Source organism: Lepidochelys kempii, chromosome 11 (assembly GCF_965140265.1).
Source record: "Lepidochelys kempii isolate rLepKem1 chromosome 11, rLepKem1.hap2, whole genome shotgun sequence".
Classification (NCBI taxonomy): Eukaryota; Metazoa; Chordata; order Testudines; family Cheloniidae; genus Lepidochelys; species Lepidochelys kempii.
Genome location: NC_133266.1, coordinates 17,577,045 through 17,590,019, shown reverse-complemented (window position 1 = coordinate 17,590,019; position 12,975 = coordinate 17,577,045). Strand labels below are relative to the sequence as shown.

The following is a 12,975-nucleotide window of genomic DNA, read 5'->3' as shown; positions in this document are numbered from 1 at the left end:
AATTTTGTAACCATTTTGTCATCAGCAGTTCCTGCAATTTTTGTTGAATTGGGCATGCTAAACAAGTAGATTTGAATTGTTATGGCTGTGAGAGTACCTGTTGTAGGTGCAACTACTTCTTCATCGTCCCGAATCTGGATGTCAGATGAAGGCAAGGGCACGTGGCACAAGCAATCAGCCATCACATTTTTAATTCCCAGCCAGTCTGTGTCATATGTGAAAGACAGGAGTCTCGCTGACCATCTAGCAATTCAGCTTCCTGCTCATTTACATCTTTTAGGTGTTAATAGTGTCATCAAAGAGCTGTGATCTGTAGGCAATGTGAAAGTACGGCTCCAAAGGTAAGTTCTCCATTTTTCTGTAGCGCATATGCAAGTAAATGCCTCCTTTTCAACAGCTGAATGCTTTCTCTCAGCTTCTGTAAGTGTTCTCAAAGGAAATGCAACTGTCTTCTTGATGTTGTCATCATGGATTTATGTAAGAATTGTCCCGAGTCCACAGTCTGAGGCATCCATCATCACAGTTGTGGGTAACCATGCAAGTGCTGGGCTGTTTAATCAAATCTTCACTGCTTTGAAACTAACTTGAGGTTCCCCGGAGTAGTGTTTGTAACAGTTCTATGACTGAAGCATAGTTTGGAATAAATTTGATATATCATGTCATAAGACCTAGGAGAGCACATGAGCTCTGTGAGCCTCTCTGACGTGGTGCTTTTGTAACTGCCATGACATGGTTCAGGTCAGATTTCAGTCCAGTTTGCAAAATTATATGCCCCAGAAATAACAAGTCAGCCTCTCTGAAGTGGCATTTGGCCAAATTCTGTTTCAGCCCTGCTGATTCAGGAGATATTTTTCATGTTCCTCAGGAGTCTTCCTGAATACAATAATATCATCCAAATAACTGTGGACTCCAGGCTGGTTCTTTAGAATCAATGAAAACATTCTTTGGAAAGTGCTGGGTGCTGATACAAGTCAGTATGGTAAAGGTGTAAAGCAGAATAATTCAGCATATAGAATTAAATGTTGTGAGATCTCTGCTGTCCTCCTGTCTTATAACTTGGTGATATGCACTCTGTAGATCAAGAGTAGAAAAGATCTTTGTGCCATGAAGTTGCACGAACACTTCTGTTTGTGAGAGCGGATGGCTGTCAGTCACAATGGCTTTAGTAGGATTCTTTAAGTCTACACAAAGATGAATACTTCCAGCCTTTTCCTTTGTCACCACTAACAGAACTATTCATAGAATCACACAAGATTAGGGTTGGAAGAGACCTCAGGAGGTCATCTAGTCCAACCCCCTGCTCAAAGCAGGACCAACCCCAACTAAATCATCCCAGCCAGGGCTTTGTCACGCCAGGCCATCATTCAGATGATGCAGGGTCTTCAATAATACAATTCTGTACTAATTTTTTAAGCTCTTGTGATACAGCATCCCGGGCTGAGAATGGTAGATGGTACAACTTCTGTTGCACAGGTGTCATATTAGGTCGAAGTGTAATTTTGTGAACAAATCCAAATATACAGCCAAGGGCCTCCTCTGAACTATCCTTGTTAAGAGCAGAGGCTGGAGTTTGTGGTTTTAGTGGTGTCAGGTGGGGCAGAAGCAACGCTCATTGACTATCCATGCACGTTTAGTGCAGCAAACAAATCTGCCTACAATAGGAGTACCCCATGGATGATATAGAATTTCACTGGTACAGAGTATGTATCAAAAGAGTACAGGAATGTGATTCATCAAGTTCCACACTAAACATAAGCTTGGTTCAACATGTGGCACATGTCCAAAATATTGCAAATAAATCAATTCAGGTCGTATTGAAACTGTTGAGCTAGTGTCCAGCATTAATTCCACCACCTGGGGCTTCCCTCATGCTATAGCAGAACCATGAACAGTACATACTATTTTATGCAATACTCCAGATGCGGCCTTACCAGTGACAAATAGAGGGGAATAATCACTTCCCTCTATCTGCTGGCAACAATCCTACTAATGCAGCCCAATATGCCGTTAGCCTTCTTGGCAGCAAGGGCACACTGTTGACTCATATCCAGCTTCTTGTCCACTGTAATCCTCAGTTCCTTTTATGCAGAACTGCTGCTTAGCCAGTAGGCCCCCAGCCTGTAGCGGTGCATGGGATTGTTCCGTCCTAAGTCAGGACTCTGCACTTGTCCTTGTTGAACCTCATCAGCTTTCTTTTGGCCAAATCCTCCAATTTGTCTAGGTCCTTCTGTATCTTATCCCTACCCTCCAGCGTATCTACCTCTCCCCCCAGCTTAGTGTCATCCGCGACCTTGCTGAGGGTGGAATCCATCCCGTCATCCAGATCATTAATGAAGTGTTGAACAAAGCCAGCCCCAGGACCGACCTGTGGGGCACTCCACTTGATGCCAGCTGCCAACTAGACATTGAGCCGTTGATCACTACCTGTTGAGCCCGACGATCTAGCCAGCTTTCTATCCACCTTACAGTCCATTCATCCAATTCATACTTCTTTAACTTGCTGGCAAAAATACTGTGGGAGACCATATCAAAAGCTTTGCTAAAGTCAAGGTATATCATGTCTGCCACTTTCCCCATATCCATAGAGCCAGTTATCTCATCATAGAAAGCAATCAGGTTGGTCAGGCATGACTTGCCCTTGGTGAATCCATGCTGACTGTTCGTGACCACCTTCCTCTCCTCTAAGTGCTTCAAAATGGATTCATTGAGGACCTGCTCCATGATTATTCTGGGAACTGAGATGAGGCTGACCAATCTGTAGTTCTCTGGATTCTCCTTCTTCCCTTTTTTAAAGATGGACACTATAATTGCCTTTTTCCAATCATCCAGGACCTTCCCTCGATCACCATGAGTTTTCAAAGATAATGGCCAATGGCTCTGCAATCACATCAGCCAACTCCCTCACCACCCTCAGATACGTTTCATCCTGCCCCATGGACTTGTGTATGTCCAGCTTTTCTAAATAGTCCTTAACATGTTCTTTCACCACTGAGGGCTGCTTGCCTCTGCCCCATACTGTGCTGCCCAGTGCAGCAGTCTGGGACCTTGTCTGTGAAGACTGAGGCAAAAAAAGCATTGAGTACTTCAGCTTTTTCTACATCATTTGTCACTAGGTTGCCTCCCCCATTCATGGTCACTAGTCCTAGCCCATCTGGAAATTTAGACTTTATAATGCCAGTTTTGTACTGTTCCTGCAACTTTACTCTAGTGAGACACCTCCTATTATTCTGGAATATCTTACAGTATCTGTGGAGTCTAGTTCATAACATTTGCTGTAATCTTGACACTGAACTCGCCTAATATGGCCCACATCAGTGTAGGTTTTATCAAATACTGCTCTGAACATATTTGTATTGATCTGGACTATAATACTTTGCCTTGGCAATGTACAATACCATTTGTCTGGGGATCTCAAAGTGCTTTACAAACCGGGGTATGTTGTTTATGGATTTACTAAGAGTACTGTATCCTTCCAGTTCTTACATCTGAAATCTCATTACTTCTGAATACTTTCCATTTATAAACTGGAGGTTTAGATGAGTTAAAAAAAATTGTAGCGTGCCAACTGTGCTTGTGCAGAGTATTTTAATTCCCCAGACACCTGTCCACTACCAACTTATAGTGTTTCCTATAGGTCACTGAGCAGCCAGATGATGGTAATCACTTTCATTCACTATCATCCTGGTGTGAATTTGAAACCATGATCCAGAGGTGAAAGGCTAAAATTTCAATTACCAATACTCCGAGCCTTCCAATTCCCCCTATTACTCTGGTGCTAGAAGTCCTAAATTTCATATCTGTGGAACATTTATAAATTATGACATATTAAAAGATCAGCTTAAATCACTAACTCCCTTAAGTCACCGTTTTGAATGTTCGGAATCATTCTGTTCCAAGATGTTTCATAACTATGTCCTAAAACTGCACAAGCAAAGGAAAATGCAAAATGGACTGGACAAGGAAAAACAACAATAGAACACCATGAAAAGTCTCAGTCTGGCCATTCTCCTTGTCATTCCACTCAAGAATCCTTACAGTTCTCTTATATTAAACTAAGTTCACCCAAAGCTCAAATTCTGTCATGTTTTTATTGGTTGTGTATCTAACATCATGATGTTTATGGGAAACAATTTCCTCAGTTCCATTTACCAGTCTTTAATCAAGTGAATTGTGTTTCTTCTCCATCGTCACAAAAAAACCCAGCTTTAACCAGCCAGTACTGAAAATTTGTGGGCTAGATTCTGACTTTAGGCACAGCCCTCGGCAAGGTATAGTGCATAAGCTGTACTGCTCCAGGGGTAGCCATGGGAAGCATTGTGACTCAGACACACCTTTGGGTCACAATTCCTCCCTAGCTTCCTCCTTGCTCTCTTGGGTGTGTGCGGGGGAGAGGGGAGGAAAAGGAATTTTACAGCTGGTCCATACTACTAGTAAGTTACTACAGTCTCTCTGTCCCCTACTGGCTCAGCTACTCTGGCCAGTGAATAGTGTGGAGCCAAGGTCCTGCCCCATGCTCCACCCACCTGCTTTGGGAGGGGAGTAAGCAGGCAAGTAGCTCTGCTTATTTTTGTGTGCTCAGACTCAAGGTCTAAGTTGCCTACATATGGGACACGGGAGGATTCTTGCTCCCTTGCATGGCTGTGTTGTCCAAGTCATAATCTAACCGTTTGGTTGTATCTTTTGTTACTGAGAGATCCTATAACCAACCATTTAAAATAATGATGAGCAAGTGCTCTTTATTGTGCCATATTATTTGTATGTGAAATTTTCCTTGAGTGGAAAATCTAGAAGAGTCTTTATGTACACTATGTATTGGGTCAATTTCTGTTCCCAGTTACATCCATGCAACCTCATTTACTTCAGTGGAATGGCATAGGTATAAATTAGGGTTGAGTTTGGCCTGCTATCTACTTTGTATGAAATCTGGAGGCAGAATCATAGTAGAATATCAGGGTTGGAAGGGACCTCAGGAGGTCATCTAGTCCAACCCCCTGCTCAAAGCAGGACCAATCCCCAACTAAATCATCCCAGCCAGGGCTTTGTCAAGCCTGACCTTAAAAATATCTAAGGAAGGAGATTCCACCACCTCCCTAGGTAACGCATTCCAGTGTTTCACCACCCTCCTAGTGAAAAAGTTTTTCCTAATATCCAACCTAAACTCCCCCACTGCAACTTGAGACCATTACTCCTTGTTCTGTCATCAGCTACCACTGAGAACAATCTAGATCCATCCTCTTTGGAACCCCCTTTCAGGTAGTTGAAAACAGCTACCAAATCCCCCCTCATTCTTCTCTTCCACAGACTAAACAATCCCAGTTCCCTCAGCCTCTCCTCATAAGTCACGTGTTCCAGACCCCTAATCATTTTTGTTGCCCTTCGCTGGACTCTCTCCAATTTATCCACATCCTTCTTGTAGTGTGGGGCCCAAAACTGGACACAGTACTCCAGATGAGGCCTCACCAATGTTGAATAGAGGGGAACAATCACGTCCCTCGATCTGCTGGCAATGTCCCTACGTATACATCCAAAATGCCATTGGCCTTCTTGGCAACAAGGGCACAGTGTTGACTCATATCCAGCTTCTTGTCCACTGTAACCCTGAGGTCCTTTTCTGCAGAGCTGCTGCCAAGCCATTCAGTCCCTAGTCTGTAGCTGTGCATGGGGTTCTTCCGTCCTAAGTGCAGGACTCTGCACTTGTCCTTGTTGAACCTCATCAGATTTCTTTTGGCCCAATCCTCTAATTTGTCTAGGTCCCTCTGAATTGTATCCCTACCCTCCAGTGTATCTACCTCTCCGCCCAGTTTAGTGTCATCTGCAAACTTGCTGAGGGTGCAATCCACACCATCCTCCAGATCATTTATGAAGATATTGAACAAAACCGGCCCGAGGACTGACCCTTGGGGCACTCCACTTGATACCGGCTGCCAACTAGACATGGAGCCATTGATCACTACCCGTTGAGCCCGACAATCTAGCAACTTTCTATCCACCTTATAGTCCATTCATCCAGCCCATACTTCTTTAACTTGCTGGCAAGAATACTGTGGGAGACCATGTCAAAAGCTTTGCTAAAGTCAAGGAACAACACGTCCACCGCTTTCCCCTCATCCACAGAGCCAGTTATCTTGTCATAGAAGGCAATTAGATTAGTCAGGCATGACTTGCCCTTGGTGAATCCATGCTGACTGTTCCTGATCACTTTCCTCTCCTCTAAGTGCTTCAGAATTGATTCCTTGAGGACCTGCTCCATGATTTTTCCAGGGACTGAGGTGAGGCTGATTGGTCTGTAGTTCCCAGGATCCTCCTCCTTCCCTTTTTTAAAGATGGGCACTACATTAGCCTTTTTCCAGTCATCTGCGACTTCCCCGGTTTGCCATGAGTTTTCAAAGATAATGGCCAATGGCTCTGCAATCACATCCACCAACTCCTTTAGTACTCTTGGATGCAACGCATCCGGCCCCATGGACATGTGCACATCCAGCTTTTCTAAATAGTCCCGAACCACTTCTTTCTCCACAGAGGACTGGTTGCCTTCTCCCCATGCTATGTTGCTCCCTGCAGTACTCTGGGAGCTGACCTTGTTCGTGAAGATAGAGGCAAAAAAAGCATCGAGTACATTAGCTTTTTCCACATCCTCTATCACTAGGTTGCCTCCATCATTCAGTAAGGGGCCCACACTTTCCTTGACTTTCTTCTTGTTGCTAACATACCTGAAGAAACCCTTCTTGTTACTCTTAACATCTCTTGCTAGCTGCAACTCTAGGTGTGATTTGGCCTTCCTGATTTCACTCCTGCATCCCCGAGCAATATTTTCATACTCTTCCCTGGTCATTTGTCCAATCTTCCACTTCTTGTAAGCTTCTTTTTTGTGTTTAAGATAAGCAAGGATTTCACTGTTAAGCTAAGCTGGTCGCCTGCCATATTTACTATTCTTTCTGCGTATTGGGGTGGTTTGTTCCTGTAACCTCAATAAAGATTCTTTAAAATACAGCCAGCTCTCCTGGACTCCTTTCCCCCTCGTTATTCTCCCAGGGGATCCTGCCCATCAGTTCCCTGAGGGAGTCAAAGTCTGCTTTTCTGAAGTCCAGGGTCCGTATTCTGCTGCTCTCCTTTCTTCCCTGTGTCAGGATCCTGTACTCAACCATCTCGTGGTCACTGCCTCCCAGGTTCCCATCCACTTTAGCTTCCCCTACTAATTCTTCCCGGTTTGTGAGCAGCAGGTCAAGAAGAGTTCTGCCCCTAGTTGGTTCCTCCAGCACTTGCACCAGGAAATTGTCCCCTACCCTTTCCAGAATCATACCTATAGCTGGGAAAAAAGACAGTGGGGAAGCCAAATGGTGGCTAGATAAGAATAACAATACCTTATTTTGTAGAAGTCCTATGGCCTGTGTTATACCGGAGGTCAGTCTAGATGATCACAAAAAGTCACTTCTGGCCTTGGAATCTATGATGTAGTAACAGCATTTGCAGAGCATATTTCATCAAAGCCACTGACAAAAATGAACTAATCCTTAAACCACCCTATATGAGATGTATTATTATCCTCACAGTACAGGAAAGGAAACTGAGGCAGGGAAAAATAAGTGACTTGCCCTAGGTAACACATTTAGTTTGTCAGAGCTGGGATAAGAACTTGGGGTCCTGATCATCTGGTCAGTTACGGGCGAGTGGCTTCAACAGTTAGTGTGATCAAGTCCAAGGAGTTTTTGACTTTCATGCTGATAGCACACTTTTCCCTTTCCACCTTCCTAAGAAAAAGAAGATTACCATTATACTTCATGTAGATTTGTGTATGTTGTTGTTTTCCTGATCGTGTGTTGTAGGGTGTAGTTCTACCCCTGAAAAATCACCTTGGAAAACAGTCACATCAGACTGGCAGCCACTGCTTCCACACTAAAGAGAGACTGCATTATCTCATGCTAATATGCCCACCACCACAAGACATACAAATGTCCCTCAAACATCAGTGGGTGAGTGACCTTTGAAATTTAAAATAAATAAAAACTTAATCTTTGTTTACCTCTGTCCCCTCTCTCTCCATTACCTTAGTGTTATTGTTAATGGTAGTCTGCCATATAGTCTACATGTCTGTTTTGTGTCATTTGAAATAACTGAGTGCAGACTCGTGAAAGGGATCAGTAGGATGACATAAACAAGGAAGAGTTATCAGCCTCTAACTAGGAGTTTCATGAGCGTTTTAAAATTTACATTTTTATTAAGTTTCTGGCAGATGGCAAGAATGGAAGTCAGTCTGTGACAGCCAGTGCTCTCACAGAGAAGTTGAAGTAAGGCACTGGCAGCAGCTGACTGCTGGAGGGAAAGGGAGGGGCTGTTATTTATATTTTTCCAAAGCTAAGCTCTCACTGTAATATAGATCAGCCAGTACAACGTAGAAAAAGAGAATCATAGAAGAAAGAAATGGAAAAATCCTATCAGGCTCTGTCATCCACCCTGTCACTGTAACATTGTTCCCGATAGTATATTTAATTGTCTCTTATCCTGTCTCGTTTTTAGTATCACAAGCATTTGACCAATTTCCTTGGAAGATGATACCATAGTCTATACTGGATTTCACTATAGGTAGTTTTCTCCAACTACTCAGTGTCTTTCCCCCCCTTTTTTTTCTGTTTAATCTCAGTGTACGAACCCTAATCAATTCCTCATTGTCTTTGATGTTTGTATACCTCTCTCAAATATGTGTAGATAGTTATGCTCTCCCATCCCGTCCTCCTCTCGTAATTGTTTAAAACAATGATGTACAGTTTTGTTAACCTTTCTCCACATAAGCCAGAGCCTTAATCATTTTTATTGCTGTACAAAAGCCCAGTGAACGCAATCAGCAGTATTTTGGTTTCTAAGGGTAACATCCTGGCCCTGTTGATGGGAGTTTTGACCTTGATGTTGATTGGGCCAGGATTCCATCCTAAATTCAGAGGAATTATTGCATCATGTAAGATATGATGATTCCCTTCTTCCTCTACTCCAGCCTCTCAAACCTTTTAATTTGATTAATAGATAAATGTTATAAATACATTGGAGTGTACATTTGCTTTTGAAACTATTGTGCATTTCAGATTTGTATCAAAAGTAGGTGGATCTGAGTCACTTCTTGGGTTCTCTGGGCAAGTGCCCACATCTCACCTAAAAGATTGATTGGTAATGTGATTTGGTAAAGGGCACCCCATAATGCTTTATAGAAATATGCTTATGAGTGTAAATATGATATAACTGGAATATGTTTTATGCTAGATATGCCATGTAACACATCTTTGGAAAGGTTATGATCTACTGAATATATTCATCCTATTTATATGCATGTATCATTTTTATATCTGAAGTTATGAGCGTTGGCTCTATGCTTGTATTTAAAGTGTTTGCTGTAGGAAGCACATAAGGCAGATTTGGTCAACATAGTGTGAAGGGGTTATTCAAGTAATTGGGAGTGCTTAACTAGCAATGGACTTTGGGAGACGCTAGTCCACATCTGAGCTTTCCTGGGAACATTCAAACTAACATGTAAACAATGGTGTCAGCCTGCAAAAAGCTGAATCGTTCATAGACATGTGACTTGCCCAGGTGGCTACAGACTCCATCTTGTTACTGTGATTTTGCATAGGAGAACAAAGGGGTTTCCTCCCACAAAAGAGAGAATATAAAAGGCCCTGGAAACCCATTCATTTTGTCTTTAGCTGGCTCAGAAGATAGCCTCTCCACCCAAAAGAGATGCCTGAAAGAAACTGGAACAAAGGACAGTAACTATGGGGGTGCGAGTGATTGCTGGACCCAGACTAGGAAGGAGTCTTGTCTTGAAAGAAGCTTATTGGAACATCTCTGAGGGTGAGATTTACCTGCATTTAATTTCCTACTCTATTAGGCTTAGACTTGTGTGTTTTTGTTTTATTTTGCTTGGCAACTTACTTTGTTCTGTTATTATTTGGAACCACTTAAATCCTACTTTTTATATTTAATAAAATCACTTTTTACTTATTAATTAACCCAGAGCAAGTAATTTAATTCCTAGGGGAGCAAACAGCTGTGCATATCTCTCTATCAGTGTTATAGAGGGTGAACAATTTATGAGTTTACCCTGTATAAGCTTTATACAGAGTAAAACAGATTTATTTGGGGTTTGGACCCCATTGGGAACTGGGTATCTGGGTGCTAGAGACAGGAGTACTTTCTAAGCCATTTTCAGTTTAGCCTGCACCTTTTGGGGGATATGGTCCAGACCTGGATCTGTGTTTGCAGCAGGCTAGTGTGTCTGGCTCACCAAGGCACGGTACTGAAGTCCCAAGCAGCCAGGGAAAACAGGCTCAGAGGTAGTCTCAGCACATCAGGTGGCAGTCCCAAGGGGGTTTCTGTGACCCAACCTGTCACAGACTCCAACTAGGTAGGGCTAGGAGTGGCCTGCTAAAGCAGCAAAGTGCTCTGGGCAGGAGGACACGGGAGAGGCTTGAAAGACTTTCAAGAGTCTGAGCAAGGCTTGATGAAGGATAAATAACTGAATTTTGAACTTGAAGGACTTTATTTTGGAACTGTTTATTATAATAAACCAGCCCAAATAGGAGCATTGTTGGCTGGCAGGAAACCTTTGTGAAATTCCCAAGAAACCCTAAAGAGAAGGAAACTGAGGCAGGGATACTGCAAGGTATCTCCAGGCCATGAGGTGGTGCTTTGGAGGCACTGACCCGGGTACTGTTGGGTTTCTGTTTTTGTTTTAATGTTGCAGACTTCAAGCAGTTACAAGGGAATAATAATTGCTGCAAACTATATTGCAGAGGTAAGATTTTTTTAAAAATAAAAGCTGATACAGGAGCAGAAACTGAACAATTCTTATTAATTCCATATATTGCTTGAAGAGTGGCTAAACATATCAATATTTTATAATAAAATAAAACTTCTTTACATTCCAGATGTCTCTTTCTCTTCTTATCTTTTTCATATTCTAGAAATGATATCTAGACTTGTAAGACTATCATATAGAGACCAAATCTGCATCTCAGATCATTCATGAGCTTTTCCATCATAAGATTATCCCATCCTCTCCTGAATCACAAAGATGAACAACTCTATTTTCTAATCGTCCTGTATTTACTTCTAAAATATTGTATTTTTTCCTGTGATTTTGTGTGTGTTTATGCAAAAACATTTTTTGATTGTGGTGGTGTTGAGTTTGTTGCAAAACTTAGGGCACAGACTTTAAGCACAGACTAAAACAGTATCTTTCTAAAAATAGGTCCAAGAGAAAATGTGACTCAAAGAGACACCTGAGATGCAAGTCTCCCCCTGCTTAATCTGGGTTGGTAGTGATGCCAGCAGTAAATTACTACCTTCCCCAACCTGCATTTGATCATTTTTATGGTTTGGGCCACTGAGTAAGTGGGTAGAGTTAACTCCTTACCCTGCCTCAGTCCTGCCTCAGCTGCTCTGGGGAGGGAGAATACAGGTGAATGGCTACATTTACTCCTGTGAGGGAGTGGGGTGTTCTTCCTGGCCCCCTTCCCTCTCTTGTCTGTGTGTGCATAGTCCAAGACACAATCTACCCCTTAATTTCTTCACTGCAATTTTCTTGACCATAAACTAAACTGAAGTTGGACGAATGTGAAAAGAATTTTTCCCTATTTTCATTGATTGCCCTGTCATTCTATCATCTAAGCATATATTAAAAAAATTGATACAAACAACTGTGTTCAACATGTCTCCAAAATCACACCCATCAATTTTTAACATTTTTTCATCTTTAATAAGGACGAACCAGGTTGTGCCACTCTTGTTCACATGGGGCCAGATTTTCCAGTCAACTAAATTCAATTTACACTGCATAAGAAGCACAAAGTAAATTTTTAAAGCAGCTGAAGAATGCCACTGGAGAATTTTCACTGTTTAGAGGGAATCCCTGCTGGTGTATAGCTGGAGAAGATCAGTTAGCTGCCTCCTATGCTAGCAAGCTATATTTCTACCACCAATGAGTGTCAGAGGTGTGGGAGGTGGAGCCAGGTTCTACTCTGACTGATCCCTTGGTGGTATAAGCTTGGCAAAAGCAAGATTAGACCTCTTCTGCTCTAACTTCTGCTAGGGCCAAATAGTCAGGAATCAAGGAGTCACAGCTGACTCCCTGTGGCTGCCACTGTTGGCTATGACTGAGCACATATTGGAAATAATGGAGAATGGGGCAACTGAGTGATAATTTACCCCTCAAGTGGTCCACTGAAATGAATGAATGTACTTGTGGAGTAAATTACTATGAAATGTGAGTAAGGATGGCAGAATCTGGCCTGTAATAAAGTGTCCAGTGCCGTCTAGGGGTTGGAATGAGAACTATTCAACTGTGTGTTACAGGCTGTAAGGTGTAGCAGCCCAAAAGTGGTAGGGGCTTGTCCTTTGAAGCTGGAGAAGCTGAGTTCTTTCTCTGGTGCCATTGGATGAGATTACCCAGACCTTTCTCCCCTTCTGAGCCCTTCAAATTGTGACTTTAGCTATGGGGTTTCAATAGGGGCTATTCACTCAACCCTCTGCACTGTGAGCAAGTAGATGGGAAGTGGGCAGGAAGTGGGAGAAGCCCTTGTTCTGCCTCTTCTTACTTGCTGGCTAGGTACACAGTGGAGAATAAGTTTCTCCACAAAAAGGGGCAAAGCAGCTATCATCTTCCTCAGAGTCTGGGGATTATGACTCAGAATCACAGGTTGTTAGATGCATGTGTGACATTGCATTCCATATGATTTTATGAAAATATGGTAATGAATATGAATATAATGTAACTGGAATATGCTTCATGCAGAAGGTATCTTGTAGGGTATCATTACAAAGCTTGTAATTTACTGAGTGTGGTCATCCTAGTTGTATAAATGTATCATTCTTGTATCTGAAACTAGAAATATGAAATATAACTCTGAGGTCCTATTGTAATTATGCAACGTGTGGACCATTAATGGTGGTTTGGAATCTTGATGGCTCCCATCAACTAAGACAATTTGT

The 12,975-nt window shown here is 42.4% G+C and overlaps 1 protein-coding gene across 4 annotated transcripts in view; it reads left to right on the top strand.

The window, feature by feature from the left end:
* The window catches only part of NCKAP5 (NCK associated protein 5), a 624,519-nt gene that overhangs the window by 54,122 nt on the left and 557,422 nt on the right, over positions 1-12,975 (top strand). The window contains exon 1 of one of the 4 annotated variants that reach the window (XM_073305276.1): positions 9,739-9,837. The exons of the other annotated variants lie outside the window; for them this stretch is intronic. The gene's annotated coding sequence lies outside the window, so the exon portion shown is untranslated. Of the gene's footprint in view, positions 1-9,738; positions 9,838-12,975 lie in introns of those variants that run through there. 4 annotated transcript variants of the gene reach the window in all.